The sequence below is a fragment of the Hyperolius riggenbachi genome, chromosome 4 (assembly GCF_040937935.1).
Source record: "Hyperolius riggenbachi isolate aHypRig1 chromosome 4, aHypRig1.pri, whole genome shotgun sequence".
Classification (NCBI taxonomy): Eukaryota; Metazoa; Chordata; class Amphibia; order Anura; family Hyperoliidae; genus Hyperolius; species Hyperolius riggenbachi.
Window position 1 is genome coordinate 266,166,835 of NC_090649.1, and position 17,484 is coordinate 266,184,318.

The 17,484-nt window shown below is 49.8% G+C and overlaps 1 long non-coding RNA gene across 1 annotated transcript in view; it reads right to left on the reverse strand.

The window, feature by feature from the left end:
• Positions 1-1,184: 1,184 nt before the first annotated feature.
• Positions 1,185-17,484, reverse strand: part of LOC137570715 (uncharacterized) — a 45,779-nt gene continuing 29,479 nt past the window's right edge. The window contains exon 3 of the long non-coding RNA XR_011031152.1: positions 1,185-1,400. This is a non-coding gene — a long non-coding RNA (uncharacterized lncRNA). The remainder of the gene's footprint in view (positions 1,401-17,484) is intronic.

Here is a 17,484-nt window from a genome sequence, read left to right on the forward strand (position 1 = left end):
ATAGTGTGTCCTGGGATTGGCTGCCAGCTCCGAGTGATGCTATCCTCGAGTGTGGTTACCCACTGAACACCTACGCTGCAGAAGATGATGAGATCTATATACGCACTTGTAGCAGGACTTATACATACTCCATTCAGGCAGGGGGATATCCATCATTGCTCTGGCATCTGATATACTTTATAACTGCTGCGCAGGGGGACTATATGCCCTTTTAGGGAAGCTTAACCCGCCGGAACCCCAGTTTAGACAAAGCTGCCACTCACAATTTGTGCTGCTCTGGGAGTGTATGGGTGCCATGTCAGCGTGCGTGTATGGAGTGTGCATGTAAGGATAAATGTGATTGTGTACACAGTATCCGATAGTGTACACTGCTTATGCTACGTGCTAAGCATGAATACAAGAGACACACAGAAACTCTGTGTTTTTAGTTGTTTTTATATTATGCTGAATTGTGCATGCAGTAAAGCTATTTGTGCAGTTGCTTAGCTCAATAATAAATAGTTGACTTATCAGTACAACAGAAATAGGCCTTCACAGCTTCCAGGAAGCCAGCAATTTTGTAGTGCATTTGTGTATTGGACAAAATATCCAGAGACCATAACATAAACCTTTTCCCCCTTTACTTCAATGTGGTTCTTCAGCTCCTAAATTAACCTAGTCTGAGTGAACTGCTGTTGAACTGAACAGAGAGAAATTCAACTAATACCTTTATCTAGTATCTGCTGAATAACTCTCCATGTGTATCTAGTGTTCTCCGAATACTTATTCATCTGTGTCTATTATCATCTCATCTCTTCACCTGCTCCTACTATCTCTTGAAGTCTTCTTCATTAGTAGCTTGCATCTTCTGAATGCTTATCTGTTTGTAGCTAGTATATACCGCAAATACAAAATATAGTTCAGTTATCTGAAATAGCTGTGGACCACTTTACTAAGCCTTACATGTTGGACAGGGCTCTCATGTTCAATTTATTTCTTTCTACCATACAAATGACTATTTCTAGCTTTAATATGCTTTATGTAACAGCAATCATTTTCTTTTAAGCTATTCAATGCTAATCTCAAAATTACCTGCTTAACTCTTGGAATGATTGGCTTTGGAAATTGGTGGAAATATGTGAGTTTCATAGTAGCAAATTACTCCCACAGTTGTGGATTACAAAATATAAAAGCATGATTAAATATCATTTTGAGAAAGATTTATGTTTCTTTGTGTTATTTTAAATGTGAAATTATGTACACTGCCCGTAAAGCTACATGGCTAATAATACATTGTGATGGCTCAAGTTAACACATCATCCTATTTCACATGGAGTTCTTCACTGTTTCAATGCCATCTTCTGAGTATTTGTGCCTGTCAATTCTTGGATTTTCATTTTTTTTTTACCTGTGCTTTTTTGCTTGGAAAAAAAAGAAAAAGAAAAAAGAAAATAAGTAATAAGCTGTCTTGCATGTTACCAATTAATATATATCTGTTGCAGTTCAGTGGTTCAAAAGAACAGTAAACTGAAAGCTTTGAAAATGCTAGCCAGGTGTTGCCATGGTATCTTATTTGAAGAAAAAAATATTTTGACAACTCATGTTTTGAAACATGAATTCTCTTTATGAAATAGATCTGCTGTATGTAAATAGCAAGAGAGCTGTCATAGAATAAAATAACAGGATTCTGAAACTGTTTTTTAAAACAAGCCACATGATTAAAATTAGGCACAGTGACAAAAGTCATCCTTTTGAGTCTTAAACTACCTTATTTCTCTACTTGTACAATTGGTTCAGCCAAATAAACCTTTTACATTTCAAACCAAAATCTTCAGCAATGCATAGGTCTGGATTTACATCTGATGACTAGTTTATAGTAATTTAAGTACCCCAGAACTGGGTTTTGAACAATATACTTCTCATACTGCTTTATGCTTTATACTCCCCCTCCAGCACCCCTTTTTCCCCATTCTGCTCAGCTGCAATTTTAGACTAACAGAACATCAATTATGGGCGAGGATGAAGTACCAGTTCGTCCTCCTCTCTGCTCACCCTTATTCCCCCCCCCCCCCCGCGCCCTTCACTCGCAGCTTATAGTTCCTGATATGAGTTACTGCACACAGCATGCAGAGGAGCTGTACTTTGTACAGGCTTGTGGTAATTGAGGTCAGAATGATAGTGTACTAATACAGCTATTAGTACATGTTCCGGCCTCAATTACCACACGCCTTCATACAGCATGGCTCCCCTGCTTGCTGTGTGCAGTAACTCATATCAGGAAATATAAGCTGTGAGTGAAGAGGGCAGAGCTAAGAATTGGCAGAGAGGAACAAGAATTGTCACTTCCTCCATGCCCATAATTGGAAATTAAGCAGAGCGGGGGACATGGAGGGGGAGGAGAATGGTGCTGTGACATATGTCACAGCACCACAAATAAAGTGGTATGAAAAGTATGTGGTTCAAAGCTCGGTTCAGGGGTACTTTAAATGCTTCATCGTAAATGCCACTCATAAATACAATTCAAGTCCAAGCCAAACCCATGTAGGTAGCAAGCAACAGATGGTCAATGAGATGCTAATAATCGTGGCTTGCACTCAGATATAATGCAATTTGCATGCAGCTTACAATTAGGCCAATACAATTTGGCTGAAAGTGCATTTTATTGGCCCAGTTCCAGGCTGCATGAAATGTATGTTCAATATGCATGCAAACCAGATTTATTAACATCTCACTGATCATCTATAGCAAGCAATGCAATCATGTTTTTGTTTACTTAACTCTAATCTGTCACTGGAACAACAAAGGACCTGTTTAGACTCCATAATATTCATTGGGGTTTATATAGGTACATGTAGCTGGACAAGACAGTGACATGTAGATAGCCCTGCAAACATGTGCACCTTCAGCCTTGCCTATAGGCGTGAGTCTATTGTGCCTAAAGGTAAATTTGGCATTCTCTGCTCTCAGGAAACTTTCACTCTTCCATGGCTCCCACACATAATACCTCTGCATAAGTCCTTTGCCTTGAAGTAGTTTGAAACTCTCTGTTTTTTTGTACAACCAATCCAAAAATGAGGCTGACAACAAACTTACAGCTGCTTTGCCCCCTTAAACAAGCCATCACTTTACCCAAGCAAGCACGTCTTCAGCCCTTCCCCATGGAGATTCATCTTATACCCTCTGGGACTAGATAAGAGTCCATACACCACAAGCAGACCAATAGTAACTCATTCATTCCATTTCAAGCAGTAGAAAAACTTAATCTCACACAGTAGTAAAACTCCATCAAATAAAATACAGCTGATCCGCACTTCAACACATTTAGCACAATTCACCCTGAACATGACTAACTTATCCATATTACAGAATTCACACAGAAGTTTCCAGAGAAGCTTAGCTCTCCCTCCCACTTTTCTTATCACAAATTATTGTTTTACAGAAGACTCTACAAAAACTTAGCTAGTCTTGGTCTTATCTGAGACCATTGATTGAATAAGTAAACAAGGCTACAGACAACATCAACAACAGAACTTAATTACAAAGCTGCCATTCAAACAGAACTTAAAACAAACATGATACATTGTATAGACATTAAACAGTACAAGAAACAGCATAATAATATTACAATTTTGCCACACCTTCCACACCCCTCCCCTGATAAATTAGCCATATTCCCCCCAAAAATGCAAACCCCATCTCCTAATGCACATGTTTCTTTGCCACCATATACCTCCAAATCAGAAATCACATTGCTTGATAAAGAAACTCCTCTACTCAACCATGAAACTCATTTTACCATGTAATACTCTGCCTGTTGTACCTTTTTTATCCATTGTGTACCTACATCTGTCTTGTGCTAATTTAATCATCTCTATTTAGGAGTTAAGCTCATTTGGCATAGTAGAGGCAGACAGTGAAGGACAGGGGCCTAGCAATAGGGGTTGCAGAGGTAGCCACCGCATTAGGGCCCTTGGGCCAGAGGGGCCTCGAAGGACCCTTCCTCAACTGCAGTATTAGCTCTCTATTGGTCCTGTGCTAATAATAATCACTTCTATAGATAGTTTGAATATTGGTAATCATTAACAAACTGTCCACCATCCCCTTCTTGCACTTCTGACACTGAAGTTGCTATTGGCAGGTTTTGGTGCGCCATATCAATTGTTATGTATAGAGTGATTGGGGGCCCCAATGTAAAACTTGCACCGGGGCCCATAGCTCCTTAGCTACACCACTGGCGAAGGACCCCTAGCAGAGCAATAAGCCAGGTTACTACAATGGGAGAGGTACTGTACTTTTCCTAATTCTGCAGTAAATCACAGAGGCCCTTATTCAATTCAGTTTTTCTCCTGAGTTTTCTCCTAGGACATAATTTTTCATCTTCTCTTTAACCTTCCTGGCGGTAAGCCCGAGCTGAGCTCAGGCTATGCCGCCGGAAGGCACCGCTCAGGCCCCGCTGGGCCGATTTGCATAATTTTTTTTTGCTAGCTGCTTGTGTAATCCGATCGCTGCCACTACCCGCCAATCCACCGCTATCCGTTGCGCCGCAGCCACCCCCCCCCCAGACCCCGTGCGCTGCCTGGCCAATCAGTGCCAGGCAGCGCTGTGGGGTGGGTCGGAGTCCCCATGGTGACGGGGGAAGCCCTCCAGGAGATCCTGTTCTTTGAACAGGATCTCCTGATCTCCGATCGCCGGAGGCGATCGGAGGGGCTGGGGGGATGCCGCTGAGCAACAGCTATCATGTAGCGAGACCTTGTCTCGCTACATGAAAAACATTTTTTTTAAATGGCTTTGCTGCCCCCTGGTGGATTTTTACAAACCGCCAGGAGGGTTAAACTAACTTTTTAGCACTCTGCAATTGAAAAAGTACCAAACAGTACAGAAAAAAGTACTGTCAAAATGATTCTGAGTATCTCCTTGCTTGCTGGTGCCTTAAAGGGCATTTAATAGGTAAGGTATAAAAATATCCCCTAGGAGGAAACTTTGGGGAAAATAAAGAAATGAATATGGGCCCCTGACTATTAGAAGAAGCCAGGTGATGTTGCTGCTCAGTTGCTTGAGTAAATGGCTTTAATCTATTCCTATTATGACTGGTGACCTGACCATTGTTCTGACACTTGTGACATCCAGGTAATAAATCCAGCAACTTTTAGGACTCTTGATAAAGTTGGGGAGGGAGTGTCCAGAAAAAACAGCTATGCTTCTAGGCGCATGCCTAGTGTATGTACCAAATAAATTACATGAGAACGGAGGAAGAAAGTTCCACACAATATCCATAGACACGGCAATCCCAACTTTATTGAATCAGATAAAAGTCATACAGCCAGGCAGCTGACATTTTTTCGGACTCACAGGTCCTTAAAGGGACTCCGAGCTCAAATGAAATAATAAAATAGTACTCACCTGGGGCTTTCTGTAGCCCAGTGTAGGTTGGGATGTCCCACGGCGGCCTCCTGGCTCTTCTCCCAATGCCTCTCCATATATGGGTGGCCGGCGGCTCCCCCGCGACACTGGGCCGAGTGTCGGGCTCCTTCTTCCGTATATGTCATTTGCTGACGTCACACGTAGTGTTGGACGAACAGTGTTCGCCACTGTTCGGGTTCTGCAGAACATCACCCTATTCGGGTGATGTTCGAGTTCGGCCGAACACCTGATGGTGTTCGGCCAAACTGTTCGGCCATATGGCCGAACTAAGAGCGCATGGCCAAACGTTCCCCGAACGTTCGGCTAGCGCTGTGATTGGCCGAACGGGTCACGTGGTTCGGACCCGAACGCGCTCTGATTGGCCGAATGGGTCATGTGGTTCGGGTAAATAAATACCCGATCCACGTCATTTCTCCGCCATTTGTCTGTGGGTTTAGCTTTGGGTAGGCAGGCAGGGTAGTTCTCTCTCCAGCCAGGCTAGCCAGGGTCCCCCCAGTCGTGTCGCTGCTGGGAACAGTAGTACACCGCTCACCCACACTATATAGCATTGTGTTTACTGCCACTCTGTGTCTCTGCTGGGAACAGTAGTACACCGCTCACCCTGTATAGCATTGTGCTCTGTGTCGCTGCTGGGAATAGTAGTACACCGCTCAGCCTCCACTGTATAGCATTGTGTTTACTGCCACTCTGTGTCTCTGCTGGGAACAGTGGTACACCGCTCAGCCACCACTGTATAGCATTGTGTTTACTGCCACTCTGTGTCTCTGCTGGGAACAGTAGTACACCGCTCACCCACCACTGTATAGCATTGTGCTCTGTGTTGCTGGGAACAGTAGTATACCGCTCAGCCACCACTGTATAGCATTGTGTTTACTGCCACTCTGTGTCTCTGCTGGGAACAGTAGTACACCGCTCACCCACCACTGTATAGCATTGTGCTCTGTGTCGCTGCTGGGAACAGTAGTACACCACTCACCCACACTATATAGCATTGTGTTTACTGCCACTCTGTGTCTCTGCTGGGAACAGTAGTACACCGCTCACCCACCACTGTATAGCATTGTGCTCTGTGTCGCTGCTGGGAACAGTAGTACACCGCTCACCCACCCACCACTGTATAGCATTGTGCTCTGTGTCGCTGCTGGGAACAGTAGTACACCGCTCAGCCACCACTGTATAGCATTGTGTTTACTGCCACTCTGTGTGTCTGCTGGGAACAGTAGTACACCGCTCACCCACCACTGTATAGCATTGTGCTCTGTCTCGCTGCTGGTAACAGTAGAACACCGCTCACCCACACTATATAGCATTGTGTTTACTGCCACTCTGTGTCTCTGCTGGGAACAGTAGTACACCGCTCACCCACCACTGTATAGCATTGTGCTCTGTATCGCTGCTGGGAACAGTAGTACACCACTCACCCACCACTGTATACCATTGTGCTCTGTGTCGCTGCTGGGAACAGTAGTACACCGCTCAGCCACCACTGTATAGCATTGTGTTTACTGCCGCTCTGTGTCTCTGCTGGGAACAGTAGTACACCGCTCACCCACCACTGTATAGCATTGTGCTCTGTGTCGCTGCTGGGAACAGTAGTACACCACTCACCCACCACTGTATAGCATTGTGCTCTGTGTCGCTGCTGGGAACAGTAGTACACCGCTCAGCCATCACTGTATAGCATTGTGTTTACTGCCACTCGGTGTCTCTGCTGGGAACAGTAGTATACCGCTCACCCACCACTGTATAGCATTGTGCTCTGTGTCGCTGCTGGGAACAGTAGTACACCACTCACCCACCACTGTATACCATTGTGCTCTGTGTCGCTGCTGGGAACAGTAGTACACCGCTCAGCCACCACTGTATAGCATTGTGTTTACTGCCACTCTGTGTCTCTGCTGGGAACAGTAGTACACCGCTCACCCACCACTGTATAGCATTGTGCTCTGTATCGCTGCTGGGAACAGTAGTACACCACTCACCCACCACTGTATACCATTGTGCTCTGTGTCGCTGCTGGGAATAGTAGTACACCGCTCACCCACCACTGTATAGCATTGTGCTCTGTGTCGCTGCTGGGAATAGTAGTACACCGCTCACCCGCCACTGTATAGCATTTCTGTACTGCCACTGTACTGCTGCCAGTCAGCGTGTACTTTAAGGATAAGTGAAATGAAGAAAAAATCCTGTGAAAGAGGGAGGGGCAAGGGAAGAGGTGTTTCCCCTGACGGTTCACGTACAGGCCACAGTGGAGCACCGAAGAAAACTCACTCAATACCGCCCATGTTGTCCAGGAAATCAACCCTCACAAATCCAAAAGAACAGGACCAGATAATTAATTGGATGACCTCTCAAGCGTCAAGCAGTGGGTTAAGCAGCACCAGCAAATCACGCACGAGGTCCGAGTCCTCAGCCAGTTACAAGGAGCCAGTGGGCACAAAGCTGACACAACCGGCAGCGGCACCACGCACACAACTGCCAAATAACCAGTCCGAAGAATTTCCTCAGGACACAATGGGGTATTCGCAGGAGCTATTCCCAGCCCAACAAACTTCCACCTTTCAAAGGTCAATGGAACAGCCAGAAATTTTGTGCCCGGATTCACAACCATTTAGTGTGGGAAATGCACCGCGCACTGAAATGCAAGGCGAGTCCGAGGACTTTGAAGCCCAAATCCCAGAGCAAGTTGGGCAGGAGGGGTGTCAATTGCAGGAGGTCGGCCGAGAAGATCTGAAAGACGACGTTGGAGTGAGCTGCGCAGAGGTTGTTCTGGGGAGCTCTACTCCACGGCGGCGGCCCACAATCACATATGACAAGTTTGAGGAGATGGAAGAGGAGGAGGGTATAGACAATGTTGACAGAGACCCAGATTTTGTATGTGAAGGAGAACATTGCCGTCGTAGCAGCAGCACAGATGAGTCTGTTGAAGAACCCACTGCTGCACGAGTTCGCCTTGTGCCACAAGGTAGGCGGTGCGAAATTTCAGGCACCACAAGCGTGAAAGTTCAAGTGAGACGCAAAAGAGGCGCAAACAGAAATCGCCAGCAAGGCAGGTGCTCCAAAGTCTGGCCTTTCTTTGAAGACTGCAGTGAGGATGGTACCATGGTGATTTGCAAGCTGTGCAAGACCCGCCTGAGCAGGGGGAAAAATATTAACAACCTCTCCACCACCAGCATGACCCACCACATGGTATCCAAACATCCCACTCTGTGGGCGCCAGGACAGGGTACCAGCAACACTGCCTCCCTTGGGGTCACCAGACTCACCACCAGACCCTCCTCAGCAGCAGCAGTAGCCCAGCCATTGCGTGGTTCACAACAACATTCACAAACATCAGACGACGCTGACACTGTCACTTTCCGGAATAGTGCTCTTGAGGTCTCCCAGTCTTCATCAAACACAACAACAAACAGCCGTTCAGTGTGCAGCCCTACGGTTCAGTTGTCTGTCTCGGAGATGCTTGAGCGCAAGAGGAAATTGCCAGCAAATGACCCCCGGGCCGTGGCACTAACAGCCAGCATAGCCAAGCTCCTGGCCTGCGAAATGCTGTCATATCGAGTGGTGGAGACAAACAGCTTCAAGGGCATGATGTCAGTGGCCATCCCATGTTACGTGGTTCCCAGCCGCTACCACTTTGCGCGCTCTGCAGTGCCTGAGTTGCATGAGCACGTGGTCAGCAAAATAACCCGAAGCTTGAAGAATGCCATTGCCTGCAAGGTTCACCTCACCACTGACACCTGGACGAGTGCGTTCGGCCAGGGTCGATACATCTCCCTTACCGCGCACTGGGTGAACCTTGTGGAGCCTGGCAGCAATTCCTCACCTGCTATGGCGCGGGTGTTGCCCACGCCGCAAACAGCTGCACCACCATCCCTCCCACTGGATAACAACAGCAGCACCTACCTCTCTGACTCCTTCTCCTCCAACGCATCTCAAAGCTGTACCTCATCCGGAAACGCTAACCCAGAAGCAGTAGGATCGTGGAAGCAGTGCAGCACAGCTGTTGGCATGCGTCAGCAAGCGTTGCTGAAGCTGATCTGCCTTGGGGATAAGCAGCACACAGGGGAGGAAATTTGGAGGGGAATAAAGGAAAAGACAGATTTGTGGCTGGCACCGCTGGACCTGAAACCGGGCATGGTTGTGTGTGATAATGGGAGTAATCTCATTCGCGCTTTAAGGTTGGCTAAGCTGACACACATCCCTTGCCTGGCGCACGTGATGAACCTAGTAGTTCAGCGGTTCCTGAGGACATACCCAGGCGTGGCCGATCTTCTGTTGAAGGTGCGACGAGTGGCCAAACACTGTAGAAATTCCAGTACTGCTTCGGGGGCACTCGCCAAGATGCAGGATCGCTTCAATCTCCCCCACCATCGCTTGCTGTGTGATGTCCCTACGCGCTGGAATTCTACGCTGCACATGCTAGCCCGCTTTTGCGAGCAGAAGAGTGCAGTGGTCCAGTACATGACGGCGCAGTACCGAGGCGCATCCGGACAGCTGCCAAGCTTCTGTGGATCCGATTGGGCCAACATGTTGGACCTCTGCCAAGTCCTCCAAAATTTTGAGCAATCCACGTTGCTTGTGAGCAGTGACAACTCTTCAGTCAGCATTACCATACCACTGCTGTGTTTACTGAAGAAGTCAATGTTGAAAATCAAGGAAACAGCTGTCATGATGCAACTGGGGGAATCTGAAGGAGAAAATGATCAGCGTGATCAACATCAGGCCATCTGCCTCAGGAAACGCTGGCCCAGCAGCTATGACGAAGAAGAGGAGGAGGAACAGCTGGAGTTGGAGCAGAATTTTCATGCCACCACTGACGAGGGCCAGAGCGGTGCACGTTGGACTTCCACAATTCAGCGCGAATGGTCAGCAGAAGCAGACCAGGAAGAAGGTGACGACTATGATGCATTACAACAACTATCACAACGCTCACAAGAGGATGATGAGGATTCTGGCAGGACTCTGGCACACATGGCTCAATTCATGCTAGACTGCATTGAACGCGACCCATGCATTGTGCGCATTCTGGACAACACCAATTACTGGGTTTATACCCTTCTGGATCCACGGTACAAACACAATGTTCCAAAACTGCTTGAAGAAAGAGTCAGACAGGTCAAAATGGAAGAATACCAGCAGGCCCTTGTGGAGACTTTAGAGAGGAGATTGACATCCTCCCCCTCCTCTAGCCAGTTGTACACCGACAGACTGACTTCCGCAAACCCAGGACGACCAGGAGGGCAGCAAACAACACAAGCCGCAGCTAGTGCCCAAAAGGGAATGGTATCGGCAGTGTCTTTGGAGTGGGAACATTTTCTGACACCCATGCAGCAGCCCACAGAACAGCAAGCGTGCAGATCCACCTCCAACACCGATCGCCTGGAGAAGATGGTCAAGGACTACATGTCAGATGGCGTAGCTGTGTTGAACAATCCATCTGCACCCTTCAACTATTGGGTATCGAAGCTAGACACCTGGCATGAACTGGCAATGTACGCAATAGAGGTGCTGGCTTGCCCGGCAGCCAGCGTTATGTCGGACTGCTGTTTCAGTGCTGCCGGAGGCATCGTCACAGATCGGCGTATCCGCCTCTCCACAGAAAATGCAGACCGTCTGACTCAAATTAAAATGAATCAATCCTGGATTGGAAACGACTACGCAACACTCCCGGACCCCAACCAAGTAACATGAACAATGAACATCTGTGATGGGTTAGCGTTACCGGTCCCTTTTCCTGGAACTTCTCATCTGTATTACATTTATGACTGCATGCCGACAAAAAGCCAATTGCTATGCGCACGCTTCTTGTCCTCATGCAAGGCCTGGGTTGTTGTGTCTCAAAGCGTGGAATTCTCCTCCTGCGCCACCCTCCTCCTGTTCCATCACGTGTGCTGCTGCTGGGTTAGCGTTACTGGTCCCTTTTCCTGGAACCTCTCATCTGTATTACATTTATGACTGCATGCCGACAAAAAGCAAATTGCTATCTGCACGCTTCTTGTCCTCATGCAAGGCCTGGGTTGTTGTGTCTCAAAGCGTGGCCTTCTCCTCCTGCGCCGCCCTCCTCCTGTTCCATAACGTGTGCTGCTGCTGGGTTAGCGTTACCGGTCCCTTTTCTTGGAACCTCTCATCTGTATTACATTTATGACTGCATGCCGACAAAAAGCAAATTGCTATCCGAGTGCTTTTTGTCCTCATGCAAGGCCTGGGTTGTTGTGTCTCAAAGCGTGGCCTTCTCCTCCTGCGCCGCCCTCCTCCTGTTCCATCACGTGTGCTGCTGCTGGGTTAGCGTTGCCGGTCCCTTTTCCTGGAACCTCTCATCTATATTACATTTATGACTGCATGCCGACAAAAAGCAAATTGCTATCCGCACGCTTCTTGTCCTCATGCAAGGCCTGGGTTGTTGTGTCTCAAAGCGTGGCCTTCTCCTCCTGCGCCGCCCTCCTCCTGTTCCATCACGTGTGCTGCTGCTGGGTTAGCGTTACCGGTCCCTTTTCCTGGAACCTCTCATCTGTATTACATTTATGACTGCATGCCGACAAAAAGCAAATTGCTATCCGCACGCTTCTTGTCCTCATGCAAGGCCTGGGTTGTTGTGTCTCAAAGCATGGCCTTCTCCTCCTGCGCCGCCCTCCTCCTGTTCCATCACGTGTGCTGCTGCTGGGTTAGCGTTACCGGTCCCTTTTCCTGGAACCTCTCATCTGTATTACATTTATGACTGCATGCCGACAAAAAGCAAATTGCTATCCGCATGCTTCTTGTCCGCATGCAAGGCCTGGGTTGTTGTGTCTCAAAGCGTGGCCTTCTCCTCCTGCGCCGCCCTCCTCCTGTTCCATCACGTGTGCTGCTGCTGGGTTAGCGTTACCGGTCCCTTTTCCTGGAACCTCTCATCTGTATTACATTTATGACTGCATGCCGACAAAAAGCAAATTGCTATCCGCACGCTTCTTGTCCGCATGCAAGGCCTGGGTTGTTGTGTCTCAAAGCGTGGCCTTCTCCTCCTGCGCCGCCCTCCTCCTGTTCCATCACGTGTGCTGCTGCTGGGTTAGCGTTAACGGTCCCTTTTCCTGGAACCTCTCATCTGTATTACATTTATGACTGCATGCCGACAAAAAGCATGTTACCTGTGCAAAGAAAACAGACATTTCCCGCATTTAAAAGACAGTTTTCCCTTTGTAAAATCGATTTTCTCAAAAACTATAAGCTCTTTTTGCTAATTTTTTTTCCTCTTGTACCCACTCCCAAAGTGCACCTACCCTGTAAATGTGGGGTATGTAGCATGTAAGGAGGCTTTAAAAAACACAAAAGTTCGGGTCCCCATTGACTTCCACTATGTTCGGAGTTCGGCGCGAACACCCAAACATCGTGGCCATGTTCGGCGAACGTTCGCGAACCCGAACATCCAGGTGTTCGCCCAACACTAGTCACACGCCGGCTGCCCGGCGTCATCACGGCAGCCGGCGTGACAGTACGGCGCATGCGCGATTAAACCGCGCTTGCGCCGTACTGTCACGCCGATCGCCGTGATGATGCGAGGCGGTCGGCATGTGACGTCAGCAAATGACATATATGGAAGAAGGAGCCTGACACTCGGCCCAGTGTAGCGGGGGAGCCGCCGGCCAGCCATATAGGAAGAGGCATTTGGAGAAGAGCCAGGAGGCCGCCGTGGGACGTCCAGGGTTGCTCTCCAGGACTCCCGAATGCGAATTTACCCGAATTATTCAGGTAAATTTCAGCATTCCCGAAGTTGAAGCCGAAGCCGAATGCGCCGGACCCGAATCCGAAGACGGGCGATTGTGCGCATTTGAATTCGGCCGGATGACGCGTTGGGTTTGGCTTCGGGATTCGGGAGTGACGCGGGCCAATCAGATTTCCTCCTGCCGAGTCCCTGGCAACGGTAGCAACCAGTCAGAGGAGGGGAGCCTGGCCCTCCCCTCCTCTATATAAGGCGGCTGCCATTTTGCGGAGCTACGCACTTGTGTGACTGAGCTGGTACTGAGAGCATCTCCAGTGCTGTGCTGCGTGTCTGATCAAGTGTATTCTGGGCTAAACCTAGCGTTTTGCTTCCTAAACACCTCCTAAACACATTCATTGTACTGTTATATAGATAGATAGTAATTTGATTGTTTGTAGTCAGCTAGTGTGTACTGTATACTGTGCTAGGCTAGTGTTAGTCTGTGTGCAGGCTAGGCCTGCTAGCCAGGCCCGGCCCTAGACTTTTTGCTGCCTGAGGCAAGCTTTAAGCAAACCCCCCCCCCCCAAGCCGTGGGGGTGAGGGGCCACCGGAGCTGGAGGGGATAGCGGGCAGGAAGGGGGTATTGGGCCTAGAGGCGGGGAGGGGGATCGGACCCCCCCCTCCCTCGCCTGGGTCCCCCATCCTCCGCTCCCCTCCAGCTTTAAAAAGTTGCGTGGCTGGCTGGCTGGCTGCAGCTGTACGAGGCAATGGGCGGGGATCACTCACCTCTTCCTCGTTCCAGCCTAGCCTGCGCTCCACTGACGTCACTTCCTGCTACGCCGCAGGAAGTGACGTCAGTGGAGCGCAGGCTGGAACGAGGAAGAGGTGAGTGATCCCCGCCCATTGCCTCTTACATCTGCAGCCAGCCAGCCACGGAACTTTTTAAAGCTGGAGGGGAGCGGAGGACGGGGGACCCTGGCGAGGGAGGGGGGGTCTGGCCCCCCTCCCCGCCGCTAGGCCCAATACCCCTTTCCTGCCTGCTATCCCCTCCAGCTCCGGCGGCCCCTCACACCCACGGACAGGCGGGTGCCGCCCCCCCAGAAGTGCCGCCTGAGGCAAAAGTTTCACCCTGCCTCATGGGCGGGCCGGCCCTGCTGCTAGCCTAGGGCAGCCTTAGCCTACTACTAGCTTAGGTAGGTTAGGGATTCTAGTTAGTTGTGTACTATAGTAGTTTAGTTAAATTGTACTGGTGCTGTTTGCTGTAGTCTGTTAGTTTATAGCTTCAGTACTGTTAGTTAATACTAGTTAGTTACTGATTGACTGTGTACAGGCCAGCATCCCTTGTTGTCACCTGCTATGTGACTGTCATTTGCCGGCCCACCCTATTGATTGCGTCTGACCGTGTGTGACCGACCGACTTTAATTGGTCAACCACTGTCTAGCCGTTAGTTATATTGTTTACTGTTTAGTACAGCAGGCGTTTCATAGTTACTACCTGCGCGTACAACCATACTACTACTAGGTAGGTGGTAGTCTTCCACTACTACCACCACCCACCCCTTCATTTAATTTTTTCCATTTGTTACTGTGTGATTTATTACCTTTCTGTAGTAAATTGTTAGATTCGCAGGCCAGCATCCCTTCTTGTCACCTGCTGTGACTGTCATTTGTCGGCGCACCCTATTGATTGGATCTGACCGTGTGTGACTGACCGACTGTAATTGGTCACCCACTGTCTGGCCATTAGTTATATTGTTTACTGTTTAGTACAGCAGGCGTTTCATAGTTACTACCTGCGCGTACAACCGTACTACTACTAGGTAGGTGGTAGTCTTCCACTACTACCACCACCCACCCCTTCATTTAATTTTTTCCATTTGTTACTGTGTGATCTATTACCTTTCTGTAGTAAATTGTTACATTCGCAGGCCAGCATCCCTTGTTGTCACCTGCTGTGACTGTCATTTGCCGGCGCACCCTATTGATTGCGTTTGACCGTGTGTGATCGACCGTAATTGTCACCCACTGTCACACGAGTTAGTACTGTAGAGACTCACTGTTATTAGTACTACTACTACTACTACTACTACTACTACTACTACTACTACTACTACTACTACTACTACTACTACTACTACTACTACTACTACTACTACTACTACTACTACTACTACTTCTACTACTACTTAAAAAAAATCATTTTTTGTTGACACTTACCAGCACCACCACCAGACTTTATTAAAGTTTAGACCCTTTTCCGCCGTTTTCTACACATTTGGTTTTTTTTACTGTATTCGTATATAAGTGCAAAATGACTGGCAGAGGTAGAGGACGAGGCACCACCAGGAGAGGCAGCGCCATTGCAGCAGCCACTGCCAGCAACAGCAGCAGCAGGTCTGTGACTGGTCCGCCGCCAGCCACTGACCGCAGAGTTGTGGAGGAGGGAGCAGAGGCGCAACAGCAGCGCATTGCGCTCATCTTTGAGACGGGTCATCGCCCCCGGCCCATTCTCGAGAGTCAAGCACAGGGTGTGGTGGAAATGATGGCAGAGCAGGAAGCCACCGTTTCCAGCCAGGCCTCCAGCACCAGCGAGACCAGTGCCACCACCACCAGCACTCCGGTCCACAGCAGGCCTCCACCACCACTTGAGGTCACGGTGACCTCATTGACCAGCCTGCCCTCACTGAGCTCAGTCTTCACCCCAGTGACTGCAGCCATGTACAGGGATGTTGTGGAGAATTTTGAGCAGGAGATAATGGGGACATCATCATGCAAGGAGGAGGAGGAGGAGGAGTTGGAGGTGGAGCAGTTTATTGTTGGCGCTGATAAGAAGGGGCGTAATGCAGGGGATTTTGGGCTACTGGATGTGGTTGAGGCGGGCTCAGGACATGTTTGGGGATGATGATGACGTGCTGGATCCTCCATATGTGCCACCACCAGTACCACCAGCACACTTGCTTGAAGGCAGCTCGTCATCGGAGGAGGAGGTGTCTCTGGCGCAGCGGCATGGCAGCAGCAAGGCGGCAAGCACAGGGCGTGGAAGGCAGGAGCCACAGCCTGCTGCTTCAGCCACTACCACCACCCGCAGCAAACCTCCAACCAAACCAAAAAAGGCACAAGCCTCCAAGGGCACCAAAAAACCCCAGCCCTCAAGCTCAAAGGGCAGGTTAAAGTCCCCAGTCTGGCGGTTCTTCACTAAGTGCACAGAGGACCCGACCCATGCAATTTGCAACAGTTGCAAGGTCAGTCTCAGAAGAGGTCGCAATCCCCTCAAGCTGAGTACCTCATGCCTGTCGACCCACTTACAGACCAGGCATTTTGAGTTGACTTTTGTGAGTATGAGAAGCTGATGCAAAGTGGCGCAGGCAGTGGTCAGAGCTAGTGTTGGGCGAACAGTGTTCGCCACTGTTCGGGGTTCTGCAGAACATCACCCTGTTCGGGTGATGTTCGCGTTCGGCCGAACACCTGATGGTGTTCGGCCTTTTAAGTTCGGGTTCGCCCCGAACTTCTAATGGCCGCCGAACAGGGCCGAACAGGGCCCCTGTTCGGCCGAATACTGCCCCCCTATGGGGTCGCAGGCATAAGGGGGGAGCATGCCCCGATCGCGGGGGGGGGGGGTCGGAAATTCCCCCCACCCCCTCCGCTAGCGCTCCCCCCTCTGCCCGCTTCCCCATTCAAAAGTTTAAGCAAAGTACCTGTAGTGGATGGCCTGGCAGTGGGCGGCACTGTGGAGTGAGGAGGAGGAGTCCGGAGAGTGACAAGTTGAGGGAGGCCGGGCAGCGGGCGTGAGGTCAGAGAAAGGGCGGAAGTACCACAAGGGTACTTCCGCTGAACCGCCCGCTGCCCGGCCTCCCTCAACTCGTCACTCTCCGGACTCCTCCTCCTCACTCCACAGTGCCGCCCACTGCCAGGCCATCCACTACAGGTACTTTGCTTAAACTTTTGAATGGGGAAGCGGGCAGAGGGGGGAGCGCTAGCGGAGGGGGTGGGGGGAATTTCCGACCCCCCCCGCGATCGGGGCATGCTCCCCCCTTATGCCTGCGACCCCATATGGCCCCCAAAAGCTGGATGTTCGGAAAGTTCGGGGTTCGGCCCGAACATGCCGAACATCTCGGCCATGTTCGGCGAACTTTTCCGAACCCGAACATCCAGGTGTTCGCCCATCACTAGTCAGAGCCAGAGAGCCACTGCACAGATGTCAGCAACAGCAGCAGCATCCCACCCAGCAGCACAGCAGCAACTCACTCCCCCCCCCCCCCCGGGCAGCCAGTCCTCAGTTGCCTCATCAGCTCCCTCCACAGTGGCCTCCTCATCCTTCCGCACAGGCAAACGCCGCCAGATCCTGCTCAGCGAGTCCTTTCCCGGTGTGACCAAGGTGTTGCCTCCCGCTCACAGGCGCATCCGGGTGCTGA